Source organism: Pipistrellus kuhlii, unplaced genomic scaffold, assembly GCF_014108245.1.
Source record: "Pipistrellus kuhlii isolate mPipKuh1 unplaced genomic scaffold, mPipKuh1.p scaffold_m20_p_109, whole genome shotgun sequence".
Classification (NCBI taxonomy): Eukaryota; Metazoa; Chordata; class Mammalia; order Chiroptera; family Vespertilionidae; genus Pipistrellus; species Pipistrellus kuhlii.
Window position 1 is genome coordinate 547,523 of NW_023425415.1, and position 12,299 is coordinate 559,821.

The following is a 12,299-nucleotide window of genomic DNA, read 5'->3' on the forward strand; positions in this document are numbered from 1 at the left end:
AACAGGAGAAGGTGCCACAGAATGACCGGGGAGGCCCTCCATGTCCCCGTGGGCTGTCCTGGAGCTCGGGGTGTCAGAGCGTGTCCGGCCGGAAGCGTCTCTGGGGCAGCCTGCCCCGGCGCAGAGGCCGGGCCGGGCCTCAGGGTTAACGGTGAAGCCTGCTAACCCTGAGGGCCCGTGCGGCTCCCTGGCTGGCGGCGTCCAGCTCGGTCCCCGGAAGCCACGCCGGCCTGGCCCTGAGCCGGTCACGAGCTGCCTGCACCGGAGCGAGACTGCAGCTGCGGGAGCCTCTGCCGTGACCGCGCGGGACCCTGGCAAACGCCGCTGAGCGGTTCGGCCCGAGAGAACCCAGGGCCCCTGACCTGCCAGTGCGCCCCTCCGCACACAGGCCTGGTTCACGCTGGCACCACGGTGCTGGGACGGCCACAGGACCGGTCTGACCCAGGGCCGCCCCCCCCAGATCAAAGCCAGCCCCCAAGTTTTGAAAACACTCACCCTGCCCTAGCCCCACGCTGACGGTGCTGCCCGCTCCGCTCTCCCTCGGCCAGCCTGGGCCCTGGCCAGGCAGGTGCGGGCAGCAGGGGCCTGTGTGGCCCGGGCGGGGCTGGTCTGTGCCGGCGGGGCCCTCAGGAGCCCCAGCAGCAGAGGGAGGCGGCGGCTCTGGCTACCCCCTCCCCTTGCTGCCCAAGGTGTGGTCCATGGCCAGCAGCATCCGGGAGCTTGCTGACGGGCAGGGCCTTGGGCCGGCCCAGACCTCCTGTGTCTGTCTGCGGGCACCGAGAGCCCCACATTTGCGGGCCCCTTCAAGTTCAAGGTCCCGGCCCGGCCACCTCCTCCACAGCCACCGCTGTGCAGCCCCTCGCCCTCCTCGGGGTGCCCCCCAGGCTGTGTCCTCACTGACACCACAGCCTCCTCACCAGCCTGAGTCCCTCCCCTGGGACTCCAGAGCAGGAAGGTGCAGCGGGTCCGGGAGGCCAGGCCGCCCCCAGGAGTGGGGAGCGGGAGGCGGGGGGGTGGGGGACGCTGCTGAGCGGAGGCGGGGGAGGGGGACGCTGCTGGGCTGGAGCAGGGAGGGGGACGCTGCTGAGCGGTGGCGGGGGGGGGGGGGGGGGGGGACCGCTGCTGGGCGGGAGGCGGGGGGAGGGGGACGCTGCTGGGGCGGGAGGCAGGGGGGGGGACGCTGCTGGGCGGGAGGCAGGGGGGGGGACGCTGCTGGGCGGGAGGCAGGGGGGGGGACGCTGCTGGGCGGGAGGCGGGGGGGGGACGCTGCTGGGCGGGAGGGCGGGGGAGGGGGACGCTGCTGGGCGGGAGGCGGGGGGGGGACGCTGCTGGGCGGGAGGCGGGGGGGGGACGCTGCTGGGCGGGAGGCAGCGGGGGGACGCTGCTGGGCGGGAGGCGGGGGGGGGGGGGACGCTGCCTCCGCCAGCCGAGCCGGAGCCGCGCCGGGCCGGCCGCAGACAGACGCCAGGCCAGGTGCTCCCCCCTGTCCCGCACCCACACGCTCCTCCTGAGTCTCCGCAGCCCCTTTGTGTTGGACACGTGTTGGACAGAGCCCTGAGGCCGTGATTTCTGCTAAAAGCCAGGGGGCCGGGACATCAGGGAGGAGCCGCCCTCCCTGTGGGCCCGGGCGTCCTGGGGGGAGCGGCTGCTGGTCCGGCCTCGGAGCAGCCAGGTCTCAGTCCGGAGCCCCCTCTGCCGGCCGGGCCGGGGCCTCCGCTGGCCGCCCGCCTGTCAGCCCCGGGCCTGCTGCCGGGCCCGGCCTGCCACCCCATCCGGTGAGGAGGTGAGCAGCGCGGTCCCAGCGCCGGAGGAAGCCGGCGCCCAGGCCTTTCACGTCCTGTCAGGAGCTGTGACACCCGCAGGGCTGCGGTGGGAGGGCCCTGCAGCCCCGAGGGGGGCCGCGCTCAGCTCCTGCAGCGGTGCCTTGGAGATGAAGAGGGAAGAGGAGGCTGACACCTCCCGGGCCCCGCCTGGTGCCTGTCCGGAGGCCGGCGGAGGCCGGCGGAGCCGGGGCTGCCTCCCGCCGCCGCTGCTGCTGCTGCTGCGATGGTGACAGCGTGGGGCGAGGACGCACTGTCCTCCTGAAGCCTCGGGCCTGCACGCTCGTCTCCCTGGCCGAAGTGAAGGCGACACGGGACGGCTCCCTCCCGGCTCCTCGCTTTCCATCCCGGGCCTGTGCCCCCCGCTCCCGGGCACCCTGCTGCCTGCCGCCTTCTTCCGTCAGTTCTCCCCCTGCCTCTCTCCAAAGGACACTTGTGAGCACGTTCAGGGCCCCTGGGGATGATCCAGGATAAGCTCCCTTAATCTCCAGGACCTTCCCTCAATCACGTCTGCGAAGGTGTCTGCTCAGGTTCCGGGGCTGGGGCTGGAGAGCCGTGGCTTCGAGGCGCAGGGGCCGGGTCTTCGGTGACCCCCAGGTCTCCGCAGCCGGAGCCTCCGTCCTGAGCTCACACCGCCCCCTGGCGAGCACCTCCCGCCATGCCTAGTGACCGGTTTGTCTGGGCACCGGCCTGCCCGGCTCCTCCTGGTGCGAGTCCAAGGACCCCCCAGAGCGCCCAGGCCACTGGGAGCAGAGACTCGCCTTTTCAGAAGCAATCCTCCGTGGAGCCCTCAGATGCACTTCCCAGGCCCACCCCCCGAACAGATCCAGCCGAACTGGACAATCATCTCTGAGGTGAGCACTGATTAATGTTTGAGCCAGTCACCCACTTAGTGAATTAAACCCCTTCAAACGTTTTCAGCTGCAATCAGAGTTTATTATATGCCGTTTCCAGGGGTTCTCAGTGACCCGCCTGACACATCTCCCCAGGCCCTGAAGGGGTGCTTACCAATCAGAGGCGCTGAACTGACAGTTTGGGCGACTTTTAAATATTCAGAGACTGTTTACCCACTGAGCGGGATTTCAACTTAAACCACAGCTCGAATCAACGACTCACGAGCACATTTAAAATTAGAATCGCAAGTCTGACGTTAGCACGCAAATATGCCCAACTCTCTCAAACGTGGTTTAAGTTTGGGGTGTGTTTTTCTTTTTTAAGCTTTTTGTTGTTGCTGTTGTTAATCCTCACACTGATTTCTAGAGAGGGTGGAAGAGAGGGGAAGACAGAGAGAAACATCGACGTGAGAGAAATATACCCATTGGTTGCCTCCTTCAGGAGCCCTGACCAGGGCCGGGGCGGGGCCAGGGCTGGGGCGGAGCCTGCAACCCAGGTGCGGTTGTGGGCAGGGGCAGACTTTGTAAGTTCTTAAAGGGCCAAAGACACGAAGTAGATTTCTGAGCTGAATGCCAAAAGCCGCGTGCCGCGGTTTTCCCTTCGCCTCCATCACTGAGCTCTCCGCCTCACCGGCTCCGGCTCCCGGCTCCCGCAGGCCCCGCCCTCCCGGCTGGGGGGCTCTGCTGGGGGTTCTTCTCAGCACCCCACCCCACCCCACCCCAAGCCCCACAACTCAGCCCTGACCTGAGTTTTCCTTCCCTGTTGGGAGTGGTCCACAGCGTTCTCCACTCGGGAAGCGTGGACAGGGAGCGTGAGCCGTCAGCCCGGCCCTGAGTTCGGCCGGAAAGGTTCAGAGCCAAGGCCTCTGGCCGCGGCGGGAGCCGGCGGGGCTGGGGGCTGGGGAGGGAAGTCCAGAGGGCGCCCGGAGGAGGCAGGAAGGGGCCGCCCAGCTGTGCCAGGTGGGCCCTTCCTCCTGGGGTTTTATCCGGTCTCCAAGGCAGCGATTCCAGGGCCGGTCTCCATCTTCGATAAAAACGGCCGTTTGACATTCTAGCCCTGCGAGTTGGCTCCTGTAGACGCGTGCTTGCTTAAATAATAAGGAAAACGAGACGACCCCCGCTTCAGAGAAGCCGTTAAACCGTCCCCGGACGCAGCTCTCAGTGCGGGCGCCAGGCCAGGCCTCTGCCAGGTCTCACGGCCCCAGCACAGAGGGCCCTTTAGGAACTTGCAAAGGGGGCCGGAAACATCCCGTATTTGGGAGGCAAAGAGGGTAAAAGGGTATAAACACAGGAAACTTCCTGTGTGATGGGGCCCAGAATTTGAGAGACAATTTCCTCTGCGCCTGTGCTCACTAATAATAACAATAATAACAATAATACATGTGACTCCATCTCTCTGAGCGTGCTTGGTTCTCCCCGGGGCCGGCAGGGGGTCCCGGAGGACGGACCTCGGTCAGTGCCAGGACTGGTGTCCGTGCCGAGAGCCACTGGCGCTCCCCGGGAACCAGGCCTGGCCCGTGTGCCAGAGAGGGCACTGTGGACATTGGGGGTCCCCATGCTTCCAGCATCCCGCCCCCCCCAACAGAGGACCCCAGCTGGTGGCCAGGGAGAGGAGTCGAGGTGTCTGCTGAGTTAGTTGAATCAGACCCTTTAGATCCTCCAGCGCAGACGTTATCCCTCTGCAGACTCCTCTGAGTTACACGTTTCTCTGGGGAATGGCAGGGTCTGTACGACCTAAGGCTGTGGCCGTTTTCCTCCCAGCGCCCCCAGCAGCCGGTTCCCAGGCCCAGGACCGGGAGGAGGGTGGGCTCCGAGCAGGGCCGTCTCCCAGGACCGACACGTTAGAATGTAGTGCCTGTGCCCTGCCCCACCCCACCCCACCACACACACACACACACACACACACACCTCTGCCAAACGGTTTTAACCCTTCGCCTCGCAACCAGCCGCGTAGCCTGCGGCTCCTGTCTGCTAACGCGGGCCTGAGACAGCTGGAGCACAGATGAGACTCGCTGTCCTGCGCAGGACAGACCGGGCGCCCGTAACGGTTCCTGTGGCCCCAACGTGAAAATTTACCCGAGCTCTGAAAAGCACTCGTTTGCAAGGACTTTCCATTTAGAATATTTACAGGAACCATTTCCGGGGACTTAAAGACGCCGATGCTGATTACAGAGGAGACGCGAAGGCGCTGCTCTCCGCACGCCGGAATAATTGTCAGCTGAACGGCGCGAACAGCAGAGCCGCGGGTTTATGGGCAACACAGGTTTCTTAAAGCGACAGCAGAGGCCGCGCGGGTGGTGCCTGGGACTGTCCTGGTGGCAGAGGCAGTGGCCTCCTCCTTGCTGAAACGCTTGGCACCGTCAGGGCACGCGAGCCCGAGAACACGGAGCGAGCGTGTTATTAGGCACATTTTTAGAAAATATATTTTATTGATTTCAGAGAGGAAGGGGCGGGATAGAAACATCCATGTGAGAGAGAACCACTGATCGGCGCCTCCTGCACGCCCCTGACTGAAGATCAAGCCCAAAACCCGGGCCTGTGCCCTTGGCCGGAACTGAACCCATCTAAACGCCCCCGCCAGGCTGTGACCAAGTCCTGGCTCACCTCCACCCGCTCTCCTTCCCGCGCCCCCAGGTCAGGGCTTTGGCCTCCTAACGGTCTCCCTGGGCCTGGCCGCCTCGTCCCGCTGCGCATTCTCCACCCAAACCACGTCCCTGCCTGGGGACCCCATCCTCCCCTCCGCTCAACGGAGCCTGCTTTTATTTTATTATTATTATTATTATTATTATTATTATTATTATTTTAAACATACGTTTATTGATTTCAGAGAGGAGGTGAGCGATAGGAACATCAGTGAGGAGCGGGAATCATTGACTGGCTGCCTCCTGCACGTTGGCCCAAGCCCTCAACCGGGCATGCGCTCTTGGCCGGCATCAAAGCTGGGACCCTTCGGTCTGCAGGCCGATGCTCTGTCCACTGAGCCAAACCGCCGAGGGCTCAACCTGCTTTGAAAATCATAAGTTTCAGCCTGGCTGGTGCGGCTCAGTTGGTTGAATATCCACCCAGGAACCAAGAGGTCAGCGGTTGGATTCCAGGTCAGGGCACACGCCTGGTTTCGGAAACACTAAAGCACATGTGTCAAACACAAGGCCCGCGGGCCAAATCCGTCCCGCCGGGCCTTGCAATGTGGCCCGCACGGCGCTGTCATCACTGCACTCCGCTGCGTTTCCATCACAATGACAGTTTATGACTGTTCAGTAAACCATTCGGCCCGCGATTTAGGCTGGATTTTAGATTTTGGCCCCTTCTCTGATTGAGTTCGACACCCCTACACTAAAGTGTTTGAGGTAACGGAGCACCCAGTGGTGATGTATTCTCAGATGAGGGGGGCGGGGGGCTGCTGGTATTATTCTCACAATTTCCTGTAAGTGGAAAGTCATCTCAAAATGAATGAACTGATGAATTGATTAGTTAATCTTCCACACTAAAAGGAGGAATGGAGCCCTGGCCGCTGTGCTCAGAGGCTAGAGTGCACTGAAGGGTCCTGGGTTCGATTCTGGTCAAGGGCACCTAACTGGGCTGCAGGTTCGTTCCTGGCCCCCGTCTGGGCATGTGCGAGAGGCAACCAACCGATGTGTCTCTCACACGGATCTCTCGCCTCTCTTCGCCTCTCTCCCCCTCCCCACTCCCTTCCACTCACTCTTCAAATCACCGGGAAAAATATCCTCTGGTGAGGATAAACAAAACAAAACGAAAATGTGCCCAAGAAATCTAGGCAAAAAGCAAATTCGAGTGGTAACATTATTATGAAAGAGGGTGGAGTTTAAGGTTAAAAGCTCTGATTAGGGAAAAAGGAACACTGTGTAATGATGAGAGGTACCATTTAAGAAAAAAAATAGGCTAGTTCTAAACCTGCATCCATAAGACAGCAGAACAGATAAATACTATACACAAAACCAAATCCCGTATGTACACACACACACACAACTAATCCACCTGCACACGGACACATATGTGCACAGGTATCATGGGGAAATGTCAACATATATGATAAGATACAATCAAGACCTTCATCGGCAGAAACCGGTTTTGCTTAGTGGATAGAGCGTCGACCTGCGAACTGAAGGGTCCCGGGTTCGATTCCGGTCAAGGGCATGTACCTTGGTTGCGGGCACATCCCCAGTGGGGGGTGTGCAGGAGGCAGCTGGTCGATGTTTCTCTCTCATCGGTGTTTCTAACTCTCTGTCCCTCTTCCTTCCTCTCTGTAAGAAATCAATAAAAAAACATTTTAAAAAAAGAAAGAGAGCATTTCCTCGCTTACATTGGGCTTAAAAAGGATGTGTTTTGATAATGACACACTATCTTGAAAACATAGAAAAAGAGAGAGGACATGCCATTCCAGAATCTATGCAAATCCTCAGATAAACGTGACACTCGGAGGACATTTTATTTAAAATGTAAATGCTTTTCCTAGTGCTAGGGGAGAGCCGTGAAGAGCAAAATGCCTCATCTCTTTAGTCATCGCAGGAAGCTGGGAAGGAGAACAAATGTTCTCAGAGACACCGGGAGAGGACACGCAGGAGGAGGACGGTGACAGTGACGGGCGGAGCGCCTGCCCCCGGGGCCGAGTCCCGGTCTCACTCTGACCCTCGGGCACGGAGGAGCCAGTGGACAGGGCGAGGAGAAGGGGGGCATTTCCTCCGAGCCCGGCCCCGGCTGCCGTGACGAGACGCACAGGCTGCCCCGCCCCAGCGAGGCGGGACCCCGGAGGGCTCCGGGGCGATGGGTGTCGGCTGGCCTGGGGGACCCGCTGTGCGTTTCACTGAGACCCTCACGTGAGTCCCTCCCGGCCGGGCCGAGGCACAGCCGGCCGGTGGCGGCGGCAGCGTGTGAAAGAAGTGGCTGTGGAGGTGAGATATGGCAGCAACCAGACTTGGGTAAAAACTGCTGTTTGAATTTTAACCCCTCTTGTCTGGCTCCTGCACCTGATTAATCACAGGATGGTTACCTCAGCTTCCAGGTGGAGACCTGGAGGCTAAGGCGATTCTCCTGTGCCTGGGACCGGGACCACAGGAGATTCATTCCCACGGACTCAGCAGCCACAGGGGTAGAAACTGTAGATGACCTTCAGGGACTAACCGCTGAGCTCTGCTTCTGTGTCATCGGCCATCGCGAGACAGGGCCACATTCCAGTGTCCACCCTGCAGGCTGCTCCCAGCACTCAGAACTTAGAACAAAGGAAAATGCTGTGGTTTAGACTTTAAAAGGACTGCCTCCACCTGAAATAGGCCACCTGCGGCTGGTGCTCTCGCGGCCGTCCTGGCCAGTCCCTCAATAAATCCTTGCCTGCTTTTCATAATCCATCATCAGCCCCCGGTGGCCTTATTTTGAGCCCAGGGTTCGACCCCACAACAGAGGTGGCGCTGGGAGTGGGGTTTCCACCCAGTCAGAGCCCGGCTGGCGGGGGACGCTGAGCGGAGGGGAGCAGCGGGTCAGGAGGCAGCAGGTCTCGGGGTGCAACCTGGGCAGAGGAAAGGGGGGGGCAGGGAGGGGCTGCGGGCGACCCTGGACCTGCAGGCCTCCTGTTTGGGGGGCCTCCAGGCGGCCCCTGGGCCCCTGAGGAAAGGAGACGAGCCCAAGTGGACGCCGCGGAGCTTGTGCCAGGAAAGCCCAGCCCGTCTTCCACCCGACACCCATGGCTCCTTCCGGCCGCACGTCCCCACCGAGTCTCCAACATGGAGGCGCTGATAATGGCCCAATAGCAAAGCACGCAGCACGCAGCCCGCAGCACGCAGCCCACAGCCCGCAGCCCAGCCCACAGCCCACAGCCCGCAGCCCACAGCCCAGCCCACAGCCCGCAGCCCAGCCCGCAGCCCGCAGCCCAGCCCGCAGCCCGCAGCCCAGCCCGCAGCCCGCAGCCGCAGCCCAGCCCACAGCCCGCAGCCCAGCCCGCAGCCCGCAGCCCACAGCCCACAGCCCGCAGCCCAGCCCACAGCCCAGCCCGCAGCCCACAGCCCACAGCCCGCAGCCGCAGCCCAGCCCACAGCCCGCAGCCCAGCCCACAGCCCGCAGCCCAGCCCGCAGCCCGCAGCCGCAGCCCAGCCCAGCCCACAGCCCGCAGCCCAGCCCGCAGCCCGCAGCCGCAGCCCAGCCCACAGCCCGCAGCCCACAGCCCGCAGCCCAGCCCGCAGCCCGCAGCCGCAGCCCAGCCCACAGCCCACAGCCCACAGCCCGCAGCCCAGCCCGCAGCCCAGCCCACAGCCCGCAGCCCAGCCCGCAGCCCACAGCCCAGCCCACAGCCCGCAGCCCAGCCCACAGCCCACAGCCGCAGCCCGCAGCCCACAGCCCGCAGCCCACAGCCCACAGCCCGCCAGCCCACAGCCCACAGCCGCAGCCCACAGCCCACAGCCCGCAGCCCAGCCCACAGCCCACAGCCCGCAGCCCGCAGCCCACAGCCCGCAGCCCACAGCCCACAGCCCGCAGCCCACAGCCCACAGCCCAGCCCACAGCCCACAGCCCGCAGCCCACAGCCCACAGCCCGCAGCCCACAGCCCGCAGCCCAGCCCACAGCCCACAGCCCACAGCCCGCAGCCCACAGCCCGCAGCCCGCAGCCCGCAGCCCGCAGCCCAGCCCACACCGCAGCCCAGCCCACAGCCCGCTCCAGCTGGCGGCCACGGCACCAGGCAGCAGGCCGGCTGGAGGAGGGTGCCCACCGCCCCGGAAACAAGGCCACGGGGGTGAGCCCAAGGGCCATTGGGCCCGGCTTGTGGGGCGCCCCCAAGAGGCCGGTGAAGGCGAAGCCGCCTGAGTGTCCCACAGACCGAGACTCGGGGACTCTAGAAAAGGGGCCAAAGCCAGCCTTTCCCGGAGCCCGCAGCCATGGCGATTAGTCTGCCGGCTGCGGGGCGCCCACCCTGGCTGCTGGCAATGAGTGTACCCTGCCCTGGTCTGCTGTTCACCCGCATGTGCAGTGCGCCCCCTGCTGGGCGGGCGCAGGCCACGCAGTGGACAGCAGCTTCCCCCCACCCCCCGGGAGGCATGGGGTGGCGCCAGGCACGGTGTGTGTCCCTGGGTGAGATAACGGAATCACTGACGTGGAGTCACATTTCCCAGAAGACCAGAGCAGCGCGGACGGATAGCGGAACAGCGTCCCAGAGGCTCGAAAGGTGGAGCAGGGAGTTTCAAGAAGCCCACGCGGGCGGGTCACCCCAGCTCCTCGGCACCCAGGCGCCCGCGGGTGCTCCTCGGCCGGGCTGTCCAGTCAGGAGACCTGGGCTGGCGTCCCTGCCGCCGCTGGGTGGCGCTGGGGGCGTTGCTCCCTCTGGTCAGTGACTTCCTCTCAGAGCACCAGTTAGGTTTGCAATTTTACCTGTATGTTCCCCAAACTTCCAGCTTAGCACTTCTCAGCTGGGATTCAGGAATCTGTGGTTTAACAACTCCACCGGGTGATTCTCATCATGAGAGAAGTTTGGGAAACACTGCCCTACAGCATGGAGGTTAGAGCTGTTCCCACCTGCAGACACCCCCGACGCTCGAGAAAGTCGCCGCGAACACGGAATCATCAAACACCAAGCTCTGCTCCTAGCGGAAATAGGCCAGGGTCCCGCCAGCGTGTCACAGCACCTTGTCACCTGGTCAGAGTGCCGCCTTGTTTTAGGCGTGTTTCTGTTTGTGGTTGGCTCATTAACGCGGAATTCCCAGCAGCAGTGTGTCCGGCGCCTGCTGCCATGGGCACCCGCCCCGGCTGGGGGCACAGCCCGGCCTTTCACCAGCAAAACCACCGAGAAAGAGCGCAGAAAGGGGGCGACTGACGGTTCTGGGGGGTGGGGGATGTGGGAAGAGACTGAACAAAAATCGTACACCTATGGGGCAGGACCTGGTGGAGGGGAGCTATGGAGGGAAAAAGAGGAACAATTGTAATAATCTGAACAATAAAGATTTATTAAATTTTAAAAGAAAAGAAAAGGCGCCAACGTGCAAAACCGTGGCACCGAGCCTACTTGCAAAGGGCCCTTGTTTGCAGTAAGAGAGGGAAGGAGACGGCTTCAGCTTGTCCCACCTCCGGCCCCTCCGGCTGTGCTGATCCGTGGGCGTCAGGAATGGCGGTGCCTGGGGTGTCGTGGGGTCACACAGGATTCCAGCCATCAGGCCCGTCTGCAAACCGGACCCGCGAAGAGTGAGGACCGGCTTGTCTGCGCCCGGTCTCCCCCGGCCCAGCGGCCGGCCTGGGTGGGACACGGCTCGCAGGAGCGGCCTGGCCTGGCCCACAGCGCCCGCAGCACAGCCTCGCGTCACCGAGAATGTGACCGCCTTTCCCCGGAAGGACGTCTACGTCTAAGCGATCCTCAGTCCCAGGCCCGCACTTCGATTTTCTCTCCGACGAGAAAAGCAGTAAGAGGAGGCTCAGCCCGGACCCCAGGGAGCCAGGGGCGTCGTCCGGCCCTCCCTCCGGCAGGGGGGATGGGGGACGCCGTCCGTCACATTACCAGCGCGGCCCTCCCCACCAGCCCTGCGGGTCCCAGCCAGCCTCTGTCAGCAGAGCCACACGCCAGCCCTGACTTACACCTTCCACTCCCTTACGCCTGGCGAGGAGCATGTCAGGTGGGCACGCCCAGATGAGTCCTATCTACTCCCGCCCCAGCCCAGCCCCAGCCCCAGCCCCAGCCTCAGCCCCAGCCTCACCCTCACCCACACTCCCACCCACACCCCCACACCCACCCCACCCCCACCCTCACACCCTCCCCCACCCACACCCCCACCCCCACCCTCACACTCTCCCCCACCCCCACCTCCACCCCCACCCTCACACCCTTCCCCACCCACACCCACACCCCCACCCTCGCACCCTCCCCCACCCCCACCCTCACACCCTCCCCCACCCCCACCCCACTCCCACCTCCACCCCACTCTCACACCCTCCCCCACCCACACCCCACCCCCACCCTCACACCCTCCCCCACCCCCAGCCCCAGCCTCACACCCTCCCTCACCCCCACCCCCACCCCCACCCTCACACCCTCCCCCACCCCCAGCCCCACCCCCACCCCGGGTGGAATGGCAAACCCCCAGCCGGTGGCTCAGACCAAACTCCCCTCGGGCACCCTTGGTTCTTTTCTCTCTCACATTCCACGTGTCGCACCCACTACAAATCCTGTCAGCGCCCCCCCAGAATGAAGCCGGATTCCAACTTCACCCCCTCCCGGCCCAGCTCCGGCCCTGGGCCAGGCCCCGAAACCCAGAGAACCCCCACCTCGTCTCCCTGTCTCCTCCGCACCAGACACTTTCAGTACAGACAGTGTTTCTGCAGGGGGGCAGGGGGGCAGGGGGGCAGGGGGGCAGAGGGGCAGGTGGCAGGGTGGCAGAGGGGCAGGTGGCAGGGGGGCAGGTGGCAGGGTGGCAGGGGGGCGGGGGGGCAGTGGGGCAGGAGGCAGGGGGGCAGGGGGCAGGGGGGCAGAGGGGCAGGGTGGCAGGGGGGCAGGGGGGCAGTGGGGCAGGTGGCAGGGTGGCAGGGGGTCAGGTGGCAGGGTGGCAGGGTGGCAGGGCTGCTCCCCGCACTGGGAAGCTAGCGGGGGCTCTGGGCGGTGG